This window comes from Rana temporaria, chromosome 1 (assembly GCF_905171775.1).
Source record: "Rana temporaria chromosome 1, aRanTem1.1, whole genome shotgun sequence".
Lineage (NCBI taxonomy): Eukaryota > Metazoa > Chordata > Amphibia > Anura > Ranidae > Rana > Rana temporaria.
In genome coordinates this window covers 55,446,203-55,460,477 of record NC_053489.1, presented here as the reverse complement: position 1 = coordinate 55,460,477, position 14,275 = coordinate 55,446,203, and the positions used below count along the sequence as shown (strand labels likewise).

Below are 14,275 nucleotides of genomic sequence, written 5' to 3'. Positions count from 1 at the left end.
GGGACAGTGCTGCCAGCATTCTCTACAGGTAAGTTTTCTTTATTTGAATTGATTTTATTTATTTTTACACTTTAAAAAAAAAAATGGGTCACTTTCCTATTACAAGGAATGTGAACATCCCTTGAAATAGAAACAAGCATGACAGGTCCTCTTAAATATGACATATGTGGTCAAACAGACCTCAGATCTCATATTTAGACTAAAATGCAATTAAATAAATAAAATTGTCATTTAAAAAAATTACAACAACAAAATGTGCCTTTTAACCACTTCAATACAGGGCTTTAAAACCCACCTCCATACCGGGCCTATTCTGGCACTTCTCTCCTACATGTACAAATCATCATTCTTTTGCTAGAAAATTACTCAGAACCTCCAAACATTATATATGTTTTTTTAGCAGACACCCTAGGGAATAATATGGCAGTCATTGCAACTTTTTATCTTGCACGGTATTTGCGCAATAATTTTCAAACGCCTTTTTTTTGTAAAAAAAAAATGGTTTCATGAATTAAAAAATAACAAAACAGTAAAGTTAGCCCATTTTTTTGTGAAAGATGATTTTACGCCAAGTAAATGGATACCTAACATGTCATGCTTTAAAATTGTGCACACTCATGGAATGGCGCCAAACTTTGTTACTTAAAATTTCCATAGGCGACATATAAAAATATTACAGGTTACCAGTTTAGAGGTACAGAGAAGGTCTAGTGCTAGAATTGTTGCACACGCTCTTGCGCACGTGGCGACACCGCACGTGTGATTTGAATGACATTTACATACGCGGGCAGGACTTGCGTTTGCTTCTGAGAGCGAGCTACCGGGGACAGGGGCGTTTTTTTTTTATTTTTTTAATTTATTTTTTATTTTACTTATTTTATTTTTTACACTTTTATTTTATTTATTTTTTATTTTTTCGATCGCTTTTATTCCTATTACAAGGAATGTAAACATCCCTTGTAATAGGAATAGTGTGTGACAGGTCCTCTTTAAGGAGAGATGCGGGGTCAATAAGACCCCACACCTCTCCTCCAGGCTGGAAAGAATGAGATTATGAAAAAAATTCACAGATCTCAATCTTACTAGCCCCTCCCGCCGCCTATAAGAACGATCAAACGGCGGAATCGCCGCTATGATCATTCTTACGGTGCGCAGGATCGCCGCCGGAAGAAAATTGATATCTGAATGATGCCTCTAGGTGCAGGCATCATTCAGATATCCCCGCACAATGTACAGGACGTCAAATGACGTTCACCCGGGATAAGGGATCCACTTTTTGGACGTCATATGACGGCGTGCGGTTTTGAAGTGGTTAAGAAACATGGGCGTAGTTAGGAATAGTTCTGCATATATTTGGCTACCCTGACTGGTACCAGATGCCACCTAGTCAGTACCTTGTAGTTGGCTTCACTAGCCATTATGTTGGGGGAAGCTGTTTTAGTTGTTGACCATATTTGGTTCCATTCTGAAATCTCTAATGTACGTTACAAGTCCTCCTCCCACTTCCCAACATAAGAAGGTTTATCTCTACAGGAATGGATCAGCATATGCGAATATATAGTGGATATTGCACCTCTGGCATGGGGGTCTTTTTGACATATGCCTTCGAAACTGGACAGTTGTGCCAGTGAAGTTGTAGTGTTCAATAGTGGTGTAAAAAAGTTTTTAATTTGTAAATATCTAAACAACTCTGATTGCGTAAGACCATATTTTTTACATAGGGATGGGAAGGTGATAAATGACGAGGCATGCAAAAATTTGTACATATGACACCCCTGGATACCCATTCTTTAAAGGATTTAGGGAATATCCATGCAGGATAGAAAGCTGGGTTTTTATAAAATGACAGTAAAGGGTTGTGTAGGGATTGAAGTGAATTATTTGTCTTTAATATATCCCAAAGGGAAATGAAATGTTTAGTTATAGGGTTTCTTCGGGTTTTTTTACGATCTTTTGGTGACATGCATAATAAGTTAGATATTGGGAAAGGATCACACTCAATGGCTTCTATAGACACCCATAACAGGGTTTCTTGGTATGCCTGATATTTAGTAAGACTAGCTACGTGTGCTGCTCTATAGTAATAGGCGAAATTAGGGCATCCTAAACCACCTCTAATTTTGGGGAGTTGGAGTGCATGCGTTTTGTATCCGTGGTTTGGAGGATCCCTATATAAATGACAGTGATTTTCTTTGTATTATTTGCAGATAATAAGCTGGAATGGAAATTAGTAAGACTCTAAATATAAAAGTTTCGGCAATAATGTCATTTTGACAGCGTTTAATCGTCCAAACCACGATAGCGGGAGATGGGACCATGATTTCATCAGATTTGATAACTGTTTCAGAATTGGGGGATAATTAAGTGAGAATAAGTCCAATAAGGATGATGTGAGATGTATCCCTAAATATGGAATTGATTTGCTATTCCATGTGAAAGGGAGGCCAATTTTTGCAGATCTCAATTCCAATTCATAAAGGGATATGTTTAGCGCTAAACATTTTTTAGGATTTATGGATAGACCAGTAAATTCTGCGAATTTACTGAGTATGGGGGACGAGATTTGGGCCAGATACTTGGGGTGATGAAAGGAAATAAGAGGATATCATCCGCAAATAGACAAAGTTTGTGCTGATATCCACCAAGTTCAATTCCAGTTATAGTGGGGTCAGATCTAATCTTTTGTGCCAATGGTTCAATGAGTAGGGCAAATAATAAGGGGGATAAAGGACATCCTTGACGCGTGCCTCTCTCTATGATAAAGGGGTCTGATTTTATATCCTGCATACTTAACGTGTGCTTTAGGTTTGTTGTATAAAGCCATAACCCAGTTGGTGAAGTTAGGGCCGAAGCCCCATTTCTGCAGGGTATAATTCAGGTAGGGCCATGAGACAGAGTCAAGGGCTTTTTTAATATCCAATGAGAGGAAGCAGATTGGGATTCTGCGCGTCTTAGCAATATGAGCCAAGAGGACTGCTCTTCGTACGTTGTCCCCCGCTTGGCGTGAGGGCATGAAGCCGACCTGGTCCTTGTATATGAGAGTGCCGATAATCTTAATAAGACGGGCTGGTAATATTTTGGCTAATATCTTAATATCTATATTTAGCATGGAGATGGGGCGATAATTTGTGCTAAGGGTGTCATCCGATAACGGTTTTGGAATCATACAAATTGTAGCAAATAGTGATTCTTGTCTAAAAGATTTATTTTGTAGTAAGTCATTAAAAGCTTTTGCTAATAGGGGGTAGATAGTGTCAATGAAGGTTCGATAGTACAGAGCTGAGAACCCATCTGGACCAGGCCTTTTATTTATTTTTAATGTTTTGATTTCTGCTATCACGTCTTCACCAGTAATGGGTTCTTCTAGTGACTTTTTTTGCGATTCAGACATCTGGGGAAGATCAATATTTGAAAAAAAGGAGCCAGCCACATTTATATTTAAGTTTATTTGTCTCTCTCTGTATATAATGTTTTAAGGTGAGTACTGAATTTTTTTACAATATTGAGGGGGTTACTGGTGTATGCATTGTTGGCCAATTTAAGTCTTATAGGTTTGAAAGATTTATTGATAGATTTCAGCGCTCGTGCTAAGAAAGTTCCTGTTTTATTGGATTTCATATAAAATGCATGTTTGGTACTGAGTAATGATTTGTTGGCAGATTCTGAAAGGAATTCAATTCAAGACAAGCTTTATCTAGGCGCACTTTTGCTTTGGGAGTGGGGCTATTTTGAAAATGTATGTATGATGTATTAAACTCAGGCCCGGATTCAGAGAGATCTGCCTATCTTTAGGCGGGCGTAGCGTATCTCAGATACACTACGCCGCCGTAACTTAGAGCGGCAGGTTCCGTATTCAGAAACAACTTGCGCTGTAAGTTACGGCGGCGTAGTGTATCTGACACGGCGTAAGCCCGCCTAATTCAAACTAGGCTGGTAGGGGGCGTGTTGTATGTAAATGTTTCATGACCCTACGTAGATGACGCTGTTATTGAACTGCGCATGCTCAGTATCACGTCGAATTTTCAAAGTAAATTACGCCCGCTCAATGCTTAGTCGACGTGAACGTAACCTACGCCCAGCCCCATTCACGGACGACTTACGCAAACAACGTAAAATACGACACTGTTCGTACGTTTCCAACGTCCATACCTAACATGACTTACCCCTGCTTTATGAGGGGTAACTTTACGCCGGTCCGACGCCTTACATAAACGACGTATCTTGATACGCCGGGCGCACGTACGTACGTTCGTGAATCGGCGTATCTAGCTCATTTGCATATTCAACGCGGAAATCTACGGAAGCACCACCTAGCGGCCAGCGTAAATATGCAACATTGAGGCGTATCTGATTCTATAAATCGGGCACCGAGATGCGACGGCCCGCATTCAGAGTTACGACGGCGTATCTGGAGATGCGCCGACGTAACTCCTTTATGAATCCGGGCCTCAGTCTCTTAAGTGTCGTGCAAGTGCTATGCGTTCTCTTTTGAGTACCCCTAGTTGTTGGAGTACTCCTCTTAGAACCGGTTTGTGAGCTTCCCAAAGTGTGAGAAAAGGGATTTCAGTATTTGTATTATGTTCTAGGTATTCCGTTAAAGCCTTCTCAATTGGCAAGCGATATGAAGGATGTTTAAGTAGTACATCTGGCAGGTACCAGGTGCGGTCCTGTGCTCTAGGTAAAAGGGAGTCGATTAGTTTGTATCCATTGAGAAGTTGAGCGAGGGATCTACTGGCTTGATAACTTGGGGGGGGGGGGGGGGGGGGGGTACGGGATTTTGTCCAGAAATGGGAGGAGGACATGATTGGAGTCTCCACATACAAATAGTGAACCTATTTTATGTGAATTAATAACTTGGAAGGGGTGTGAAAGAAACGGTAGAGGTTGGTGGTTAGGGGCATAGTATGAAACCACAGTTACTGCTGTGTCCATAATATACCCTTTCTTGTAGACACACAATATGTGCTTTTTTGGCTTGGAAAGATGGTAAAACTTTTGTCCTTTTTTGCGGCACATTGAAACCTTGGACATTGAGCCCAGGTTCACACTGGGTACGTTTTTTGCTTCGATTTGAGATGCGATTTCACATGTGAAATTGTCGGCAATGACACTGTCCTAATCGGTGCGACGCCGCATCTGCGGCGCTGCACCGATTTCAAAAAGTAGTTTCTGTACTACTTTTTGCGATTTCTGGCCGCGATTTACATTGACATCTGTGCAGAAACCTGCACAGATGTCTCTTAAATCGCGGCCGAAATCAGGACTGCCAGCGAGGAGTGAAATCGTGCGAGTTCAGCTGAACTCGCACGGCTTCACTCCCGCAGCCCAGTGTGAACCAGTGCTCAGGGAAATAATATTTAAGGGGGCCATGGCAACTGAAACGGCAAACCGCACTTGCCAATTGTTCCAGGGTAGTGGCTACTCGGCTCGATCCACGCAGATTTAGTTGAAGTTGTTAGGAAAGAAAATCCAGTACAATCTGTCATAAAAAGGGAATAAAAAACAAAATAAAAATAAAAGTCATTAGATTGATATAGACATATGAAGATTTAGAAGTTTTCCATGCCCGGGGTAAAAATTCCCAGACAAGGGGCAGAGGGCCTTCGTCTAATCCCTGCATATTTCTGCGAGGACCAGAGGAAAGCAAGTGGAGGCATATGTAACATCCGTGCACAGGGAATCTGCTTTTTAAGAAAAAATAAAAATCCATAGCCCAGTTGTAGGAACAATTCAAGACTGGTAACTTTATAAAAATACCTATTAAAAAAAGATTGATTAACAGTTTAACTGTAATAAAGGCCATATAGCCAAAAAGTCAACAAGCTTATTTTAGCTATAACATAAGTTTGCATCAATATTGTATGTGAAAATTAGGCAAAATTGATAGATAAAGGTAAAAATAATAAAAAAATATATAAATGTGAAACAGAGCAATGGATCCATTAATTAGGCAAGGTCCATTAACGTTTTATAAAAAAGGAGGACCAGAATTGCCTCTAAAGTTAGATAGCTTAATACTAGGTCAGAGAAAATTTATGTAGAGGAGATTAGTTCAGCAATTAAATGCATTGCTGATCTCCCATAAGATGTTGTTTTAAGCAAAAAGAAAAAGTTTTGCTAGCTAATTTCCATTTGTTTTATCATTAGTTCATTTCAATCTTGTATAAGATTGAGGCAAAATTAGTAAGATAAAAATAAATAAAAAATAAAAATAAAATGATTGCAAGATGGAAAGTTTGTTCCAAAAGTCAAGTTAATTTTCATTAACCCCAATACATTTATAAAACTTTAACAATGCCCCCAAGGTTTGGGACAGTTACTGATAGGTCAGAAAAAATGTTATGGTTTAATCACTTAACACCCGCCGCACGACTATTTACGTCTGCAAAATGGCGAGGACAGGCAGATGGGCGTATATATATATATATATATATATATATATATATATATATATATATATATATATATATATATATATATATATATATATATATATATATATATATATATATATATATATATATATATATATATATATATATACACATACATACATACATACATACATACATACATACATACATACATACATACATACATACATACATACATACATACATACATACATACGTACGTCCTTGCCTTCTAGCGGGTGGGGGGTCCGATCGGCACCCCCCCCCCGCTGCGGGCGGCTTACCTCGGGGAGCGATCCGGGACGACGGCGCGGCTATTCGTTTATAGCTGCTCCGTCGCGATCGCTCCCCGTAGTTGAAGAACTGGGAGAGCCGTATGTAAACATGGCTTCCCCGTGCTTCACTGTGGCGGCGTATCGATCGAGTGATCACTTTTATAGGGAGACTCGATCGATGATGTCAGTCCTACAGCCACACCCCCCTACAGTTGTAAACACACACTAGGTGAACCCTAACTCCTACAGCGCCACCTGTGGTTAACTCCCAAACTGCAACTGTCATTTTCACAATAAACAATGCAATTTAAATGCATTTTTTGCTGTAAAAATGACAGTGGTCCCAAAAATTGTCCGAAGTGTCCGCCATAATGTCGCAGTCACGAAAAAAATCGCTGATCGCCGCCAATAGTAGTAAAAAAAAATAATTAATAAAAATGCAATAAAACTATCCCCTATTTTGTAAACGCTATAAATTTTGCGCAAACCAATCGATAAACACTTATTACGATTTTTTATTTTACCAAGAATAGGTATCGGCCTAAACTGAGGAAAGAAAAAAAATTATATGTTTTTGGGGGATATTTATTACAGCAAAAAGTAAAAAATATTGCATTTTTTTTCAAAATTTTCGCTCTATTTTTGTTTATAGCGCAAAAAATAAAAAACGCAGAGGTGATCAAATACCACCAAAAGAAAGCTCTATTTGTGGGGAAAAAAGGACGCCAATTTTGTTTGGGAGCCACGTCGCACGACCGCGCAATTGTCTGTTAAAGCGACGCAGTGCCGAATCGCAAAACCTGGCCTGGGCATTTAGCAACAAAATGGTCCGGGGCTTAAGTGGTTAAGTGAAGAAGGTTGTTTCAGCAGTTATTGCATTGCTGTTTTACCACAGGATGCTGCTGCAGACGTATGAGTTAGAGGGGTCTCGTTGTAGAGTTCTGTCAGTTCATGGAGTCATCTTGGCCTTGGGATGAGGGTGCGAATTGTCCTCTTTTGTGTGAATGGGTGTTTCCATTTCTTGCCTCAGACTGAGATGCATTATGTGTAGAAGATGCTGAGGCTGATCTTCTTCGTTTAATCGTTGCTGCAGCATTCCTATCTATCAAATTGAGGTCATGGAGAGCTTGTTGGGGCTCTTCAGCTGTTCTGCAGGAGATTCTGGTTTCATGGTGTGTGAAACCTAAGGTGAATGGGAGCCCCATTGGTATTTGATGTTGTGGCGTTGGAGTTCCATTAACTGTGGCTTCATTGCCCTTCTTTTAGAAATAGTTAATTGTGATAGATCTGCAAAGACCTGATAATAGTGCCCTTGAAAAATTAGAATTATTTTGTTCTCTGGCTGCATTTAAAAGTTGCTCTTTTGTCCGGTAGAAGTGGAATTTTGCTATTATGTCACGAGGAGGGCCATCCATTTTTTTTGGGCATAAGGGCCCTGTGTACTGTCTATCTCCAGTTTTTCAATTGATATACCTGGTTTTAATTCTTGGCAAAGCATTGTTATTGTTGCTTGTAGGTCTATGACAGATTCAGGTATACCTCTGAAGTAAGATGACCAGATTTTTAAAATGAAATCCGGGGACATATTTTTTCTTTACTAGTAATGGCAACAATCAGCGACTCTCTGCCCGTCGCCTCCGCCTGCCTCACAGCCTGTCAAGTCTTACTCTTCGGGCCCTGGGTGGGGAGCGGAGGAAGATCACTCCGCCAAGGAAAGCAAGGAGATAGGCAGGTGGCTGGCACAGATAATGGGAAAAAAAACAACCCCCCTATGCTAGTAGGCACGGCGGACCAGGGGGGTGTAATTCTAATTTTTTTATTTTAATTCTGCACTGACTTTCTTTGAAATTTTGCTCCTGCCCCCTATTAAATCCAATCTGGGGACAAAACCAGGGACAGACTTGGTCCGGGGGCAGTGTCCTCAATCAGGGGACTGTCCCCTGAAACTGGGAATGTCTGGTCACCCTACTCTGAAGCGCAAGTTAGACCTTCTGGCGCGATTTTCAAAATCCTCTAATCTGTTCTGGAGTGTGATATTTTCTTCTTTCAGATTTTCCATTTCTGACAGGTAATCTTGTGTAGTATTTTCTATTTCTTCCATTTTAAGTTCCAGTGCAACAGTGCAGTGTCCCAATTCTCTGATGTCCTTTGTTAGGTTGGTAGTAATTTTCTCTGAGGTTTGTTTCAGTTCTTTGTGAAGCATTTTTTCAAATTGTTTTAAAATATTTGAGGGAACCATTGTTTCTTGTGACAATGTGTGTGACAGGGAGATTTCAGCCTCTGAGTCAGAGTCTCCTGAGGAGATAGTTTGTGACATTTTAGGCTTGTTCCTTTTCTCTGAGGTGAATTTGCCTGAGGAGACTGGCGCTTTCTTCTGTGAGGTACTCTGCGTCTGTGCGCCACTATTGGGGCTCTTTCTTTAGTTTTATTGCGGGCTCCTCCGAGTACCATTTTGTTTAAAAAGAAAAAAATGTTCCCCTCACCTCTTTGATACTTAAGACCTCTGTTCTGACAGTTTTGTTTTGCTATCTCTATCCAGCGGCTTTCTCCCCCTCACGGAGCAGTGCTCTAGTCAGACATGACTGTCTCACTAGCCTCCGCGCATGCACCTCAGCTGCTGACTTTTTTAACATTAGGACACTTGTTCTGTTCTGAAGTCCAGCGATGTCCGTACTGCAGCAGATGTTTACATCGGTTTGTCGGGTACTGCCGCCTCCATTGCTGGTAAGGAACACAGCTTTAAGCTGTCTGTGGATGATGCCAAATCACTAGGTGACCATACTGTCGGTGTACATGCAAAAAAAAAACATTTGAAAAAGAAAATTTGCACGCGTTTGAGTCCTACAGATTCATTTTTTTTTTTTTGCTGCACGCCGTTGTAATGACAGTTGTGGGTACTTGTACATTTAATTGTGAAGCAGTTAGTGTTATGAATGCCATTACTTGTAATATATATCGGCTGTATACTGTAAATTCTCTTGTGAGTGTCTGTGTATACTGTATATGTGTGCGTGTGTGTGTGTGTGTGTGTGTGTGTGTGTGTGTGTGTGTGTGTGTGTGTATATATGTGTATATATAATATTTACACCATTTTTTTTTTAATCTATTTTAAGATTGTTGTGTTTTTCTGCACTACCCATAATCCACAATTATTTGACATTTTTAATATGTGATCAATCGCCCCCAGAGACTTTCTGGTGACAGTTTGATGCTAATGACATGAAAAATGCACTTGATAAATAAGCTGGCTGTGGGAGAGTATTTGTATAGTGCTAATGATGTCTGGACTTTGCTGGACTGATATAAAACAGAGTTTAAAGCCTATAGGATAAAAGGGCTAGATTTGGCTGGTATACATTTTGCGGTTTTTGGTTTATGCAGCTGACACATTTTAAGGTTTCGTTTAGCTGATTTTTTTTATACAAGATGCCAGATTACACAGCGCCTTGCTGAGTACATGGCCTCATACTCATCAAACAACGTCTCCTCTTGCAGTCTCATGACCTTGCTGTACTTGTAAAAGCAGATACATACTGTACATGTTCAGGGAAGTAAATACAAATCACGGGACCATACAGCCAAAACTGTATCCTGCTACATTTCTTTGGTGAAAATAACCCAAATCGATTGTATAATATTTAGTCTGTAGGAAAGTTAGAGTTCACAAACTATGGGGTGTGTGTGTACAGTATATTTAAATATCGATTTAATCCTGATGTGTTGACACCCCATCTTATTTCTTGAGGCCCAGAAATGTCAGGACAGTACACATCTTCCTCAAACGTCTCCTCCTTTTCGGAAAGTAGACAGGTCAAAGTATTTAGTAAGAGGCATGAAAAAAGGAAAGGTGTGTGGTTTAATTTTTTTAAAAATTTTTTTTATTATTAATAATTGGGAAAATAAATTGCATATATAGATTTTTTTTTTTTCTTTTCTTTTTTCACATACTGTCAGTCACCAGTTCAGTACAGTATTCCTATAACTGGTGTGGCGGTAATCGGAAACACTGGTGACGGTACGAAAAAATATATATTTAATTTTTTTTATTATTTTTTTTTAAATTATGTCTTTTGACAAACGTCAGGCTGGTGTTTTGCCACCACATTGACGTTATGAATGCACAATTGACCTTCAACCTGGTGGCTGGGTTTACCCTCCTGCCTTGGAGAACAAGATTATGGAGGAGTATTCGCGAATTCACTATCTCAGGGGTTGATCGATAATGGAATTTGACCGCCTCAAGGGAGCAACGGTCTTAAGCTCGATTTTGAGAGGGGCATACAATCTTATGAAGATTAAAAAGGGCCATGAATGGAAAACTGCATTTAATAGTAGGAGCAGACACTACGAATGCCCTTTTTGTCTTTGCAATGCTCCTGCATTTTTTCAGGAATTTATTAACAATGTTGGTGGTTTACCTCAATTATATTCTAAATCCCTAGAGAACCACCACACAGAAGTCTCCTGTGTGCTACAGGGGTTGAGCGAGAACAATCTGTATTGCAAGTTGGGAAAAGTGAGTTTCATCATTAATAGGTAACACTTTAGTTTGTCTTATCTGTTGCCAGGTTTTTGATGGACCCTTTTCTTGGCTTTGCCAATTGTTATCGGAAATGTATTTGTAATCTCTGTTCAAACCCCTGACTGATATGACTAAAAAAAAGGGAAACCCACAGAACTGGTTCCCGGATTTCATTAAAGCCTTTGAATCCCCCAAGGCTGCTTTTGCTGCAGCTCCAGTGCTGGCACATCCCGATATTATGTTTCCCTTTATTCTTGAAGTTGATGCGTCTGAGACTGAAGTAGGCGCCCCCTGTCAACGCCCCACCTCTGAGAGCTCTATGCATCCTTGTGGATGCTTTTCAAAATCTTCCATTAAATCTACAGTCACTTACTTTTCTTGTCCTAATCCACATTTCCATTAGTGATGTCTTCCTGATCAGACTTAAAGAGGAAGTTGACCAGCTGATCTCATTAGCACCTACTCTGCATCATCCACCCTCCCATTCTCAGGTGCACGTTTTTTAAATGAGATGCAATCTGTCAGTATACAATCAATCAAAGGTGTACAAAGGTGAACTTGCCATTTTAAGGAATGATGGCATCTTCTGAAGGGTTCTTCTGTGTCAATTCTCATTTCCATAAGAATCTCACATTTTTGACTTGGGCTAAACACTTATCTCCTAGAAGGGCTCGGTGGGCCCTTTTTTTTCTGTCAAGTTTCAATTATATAGTCTCATTCTTACCTGTTATGAACAATTTAAGGGCAGATTAATTGTTGCAGCAGTTGTTCTCCTCTTCTAAAATGGAGTCTGTTCTTACTCCTGTGATGCCTCTGGCATTTTGGCCACAATTAGCACTAGTCTCAGTAAACCTTTCGATGAGAGAATTCTGGCTTTTCAGATCAATTCTCCTCCTGGAAAACCTCATCACTGCTGCTTTGTCCCCGAGGAATTTCCGCACTGCTTTGCTCCAGACCTGCCATTATAAAGCCACAGGGCACCCATAGAAAAATCAACTCCATATAGTCTGTTTCAACTATTCTGATGGCTTGGTGTCAGTACTGATGTAACTGCCTTTGTAGCAGCTTGTCCCATATGTGCCCAGAATAAGATACCCCAACACCTTAAGCAAGGCCTTTTAATTGGGGTTTTACCCAACTCCCAGGACAACACCATTATTCTCATGGTGGTTGACTGGTTTTTGAAAATGTCACATTGCATTCCGCTAAAGAAGTTGCCTACATCCAAGGAACTGGGATACATTTTTACTCTGGAATTTTTTCGGTTACCTAAAGTTATGATCCCGGACAGGATTAGACAGTTTTCGTCCAGGTTTTGGCGAGTCTTTTGTGCACAGTTGGGAGTTCAGCCTTCCTTCTCCTCTGTATATCACCCGCAACCCAATGGGGCCGCAGAATGGGTTACCAAGCTTTGGAGCAATTCCTACGTTTCTTTATTTCTGACCACCATAACAACTGTTACCTAGGACGGAGTTTGTTTCCAGCTATCCATGTTGCCTGATACATAAATGCAGGAATTCCTTGAAGAATTAGAGGAACCTCTTTGGGAACTCCATTCCACTTGGGTGTGGGTCCAAGAATCCTTGCAACGCTCCAGGGAGTGGTACAAACTCCATGCTGACCGCCGATGGGGAGGCAAAACGCGGGAGGCAGCACTGTAATTCTGAACCAGCAGAGAAGGGGCAGAGGCAGGAGCTCCACTGACACTCTGACCCTGCCCCATGCAGTCTGTTTGTCCAGGAGAGAGCAACTGTAGTAGGAGCAGAGCTCGTGGTTGGCGTCCCAGACTTCTGAAAGTGCATGGTGAGCCCAGATGGCCAGGTATGCTCCCCCCCCTCCCATAGACTGCATTTCTGCTATCCTAAACCCTGAGCTGTTGTTCAGCTGTAAAGCTGTGCATTGCTGAAAATATCTCCTGGTCATCTCCTGTAGTATGTGCAGAGTCTCTGACCATTTCGGAGTGTCTCCTGTAGTATGTGTATTAAAGCGGGAGTTCACCCATAACATTTTTTTCTCAAACAATCCCCTTAGATGGATGCTCATTTTGTCTAGGGGAATCGGCTAGTTGTTTTAAAATATGAGCTGTACTTACCGTTTTCGAGATGCATCTTCTCCGTCGCTTCCGGGTATGGGTCTTCGGGAGCGGGCGGTCCTTCTTGATTGACAGTCTTCCGACGGTCGCATCCATCGCGTCACTAGTAGCCGAAAGAAGCCGAACGTCGGTGCGGCTCTATACTGCACCTGCGCACCGACGTTCGGCTTCTTTCGGAAAATCGTGACGCGATGGATGCGACCGTCGGAAGCCTCTCGGAAGACTGTCAATCAAAATAGGAACGCCCAGTCCCGCAGCCCATACTCGGAAGCGGCGGAGAAGATGCATCTCGTAAACGGTAAGTACAGCTCATATTTTAAAACTAGCCAATTCCCCTAGACAAAACGAGCATCAATCTAAGGGGAAAAAGTGTTATGTACGGGTGAACCCCCGCTTTAATGTGTTGCTTTACTTGCTCAAATATTTGGGATTGCTCTACCGCTCGGTGGGTGGTAATAATGTGCAGTAACCTGTGTCAATCAATCAGTGAACAGTAATAATGTGCAATAACCTCTAGCAATCAGTCAGTGAGTGGTAATGAAAGGCTGTACCCCCAGGCAACCAGTTGCAATTAATGTATGTGATCTTGGGCTATTCCTTCATCTATAAATAGATGCCATATATAACAATGACCATGGTAAATTAAACAATAGAGATGAGTGAAAAAATAATGGTTGTGGAGAGATGTGTTCCAGTACAGTCAATAATTGGTGCTTTAGATGGTTCCCAGAGTCTATATGCTGCCACCAACACCTCAGTGCTCACAGAACTCTACCCTCATAACCATAAAACATGAGCCTTGGGACCAAATCCAATAGGGGTAAACTAATCCAAATCCTCCTGAAGTCCATTCCGCAACTTCTCATGCCTCGTACACATGACCAGTTTTTCCGTTGGGAAAACTGCCATGACAGCTTTTGGCCGGAAAAAAACAGTGTGTATGCTCCATAGCAGTTTTCCCGACAGGGGAAAA

General features: G+C 41.0%; 1 protein-coding gene across 1 annotated transcript in view; it reads left to right on the top strand.

Moving 5' to 3' along the window:
* Nucleotides 1-14,275, top strand: part of SLC45A2 (solute carrier family 45 member 2) — a 185,660-nt gene that overhangs the window by 27,287 nt on the left and 144,098 nt on the right. The window lies entirely within an intron of this gene.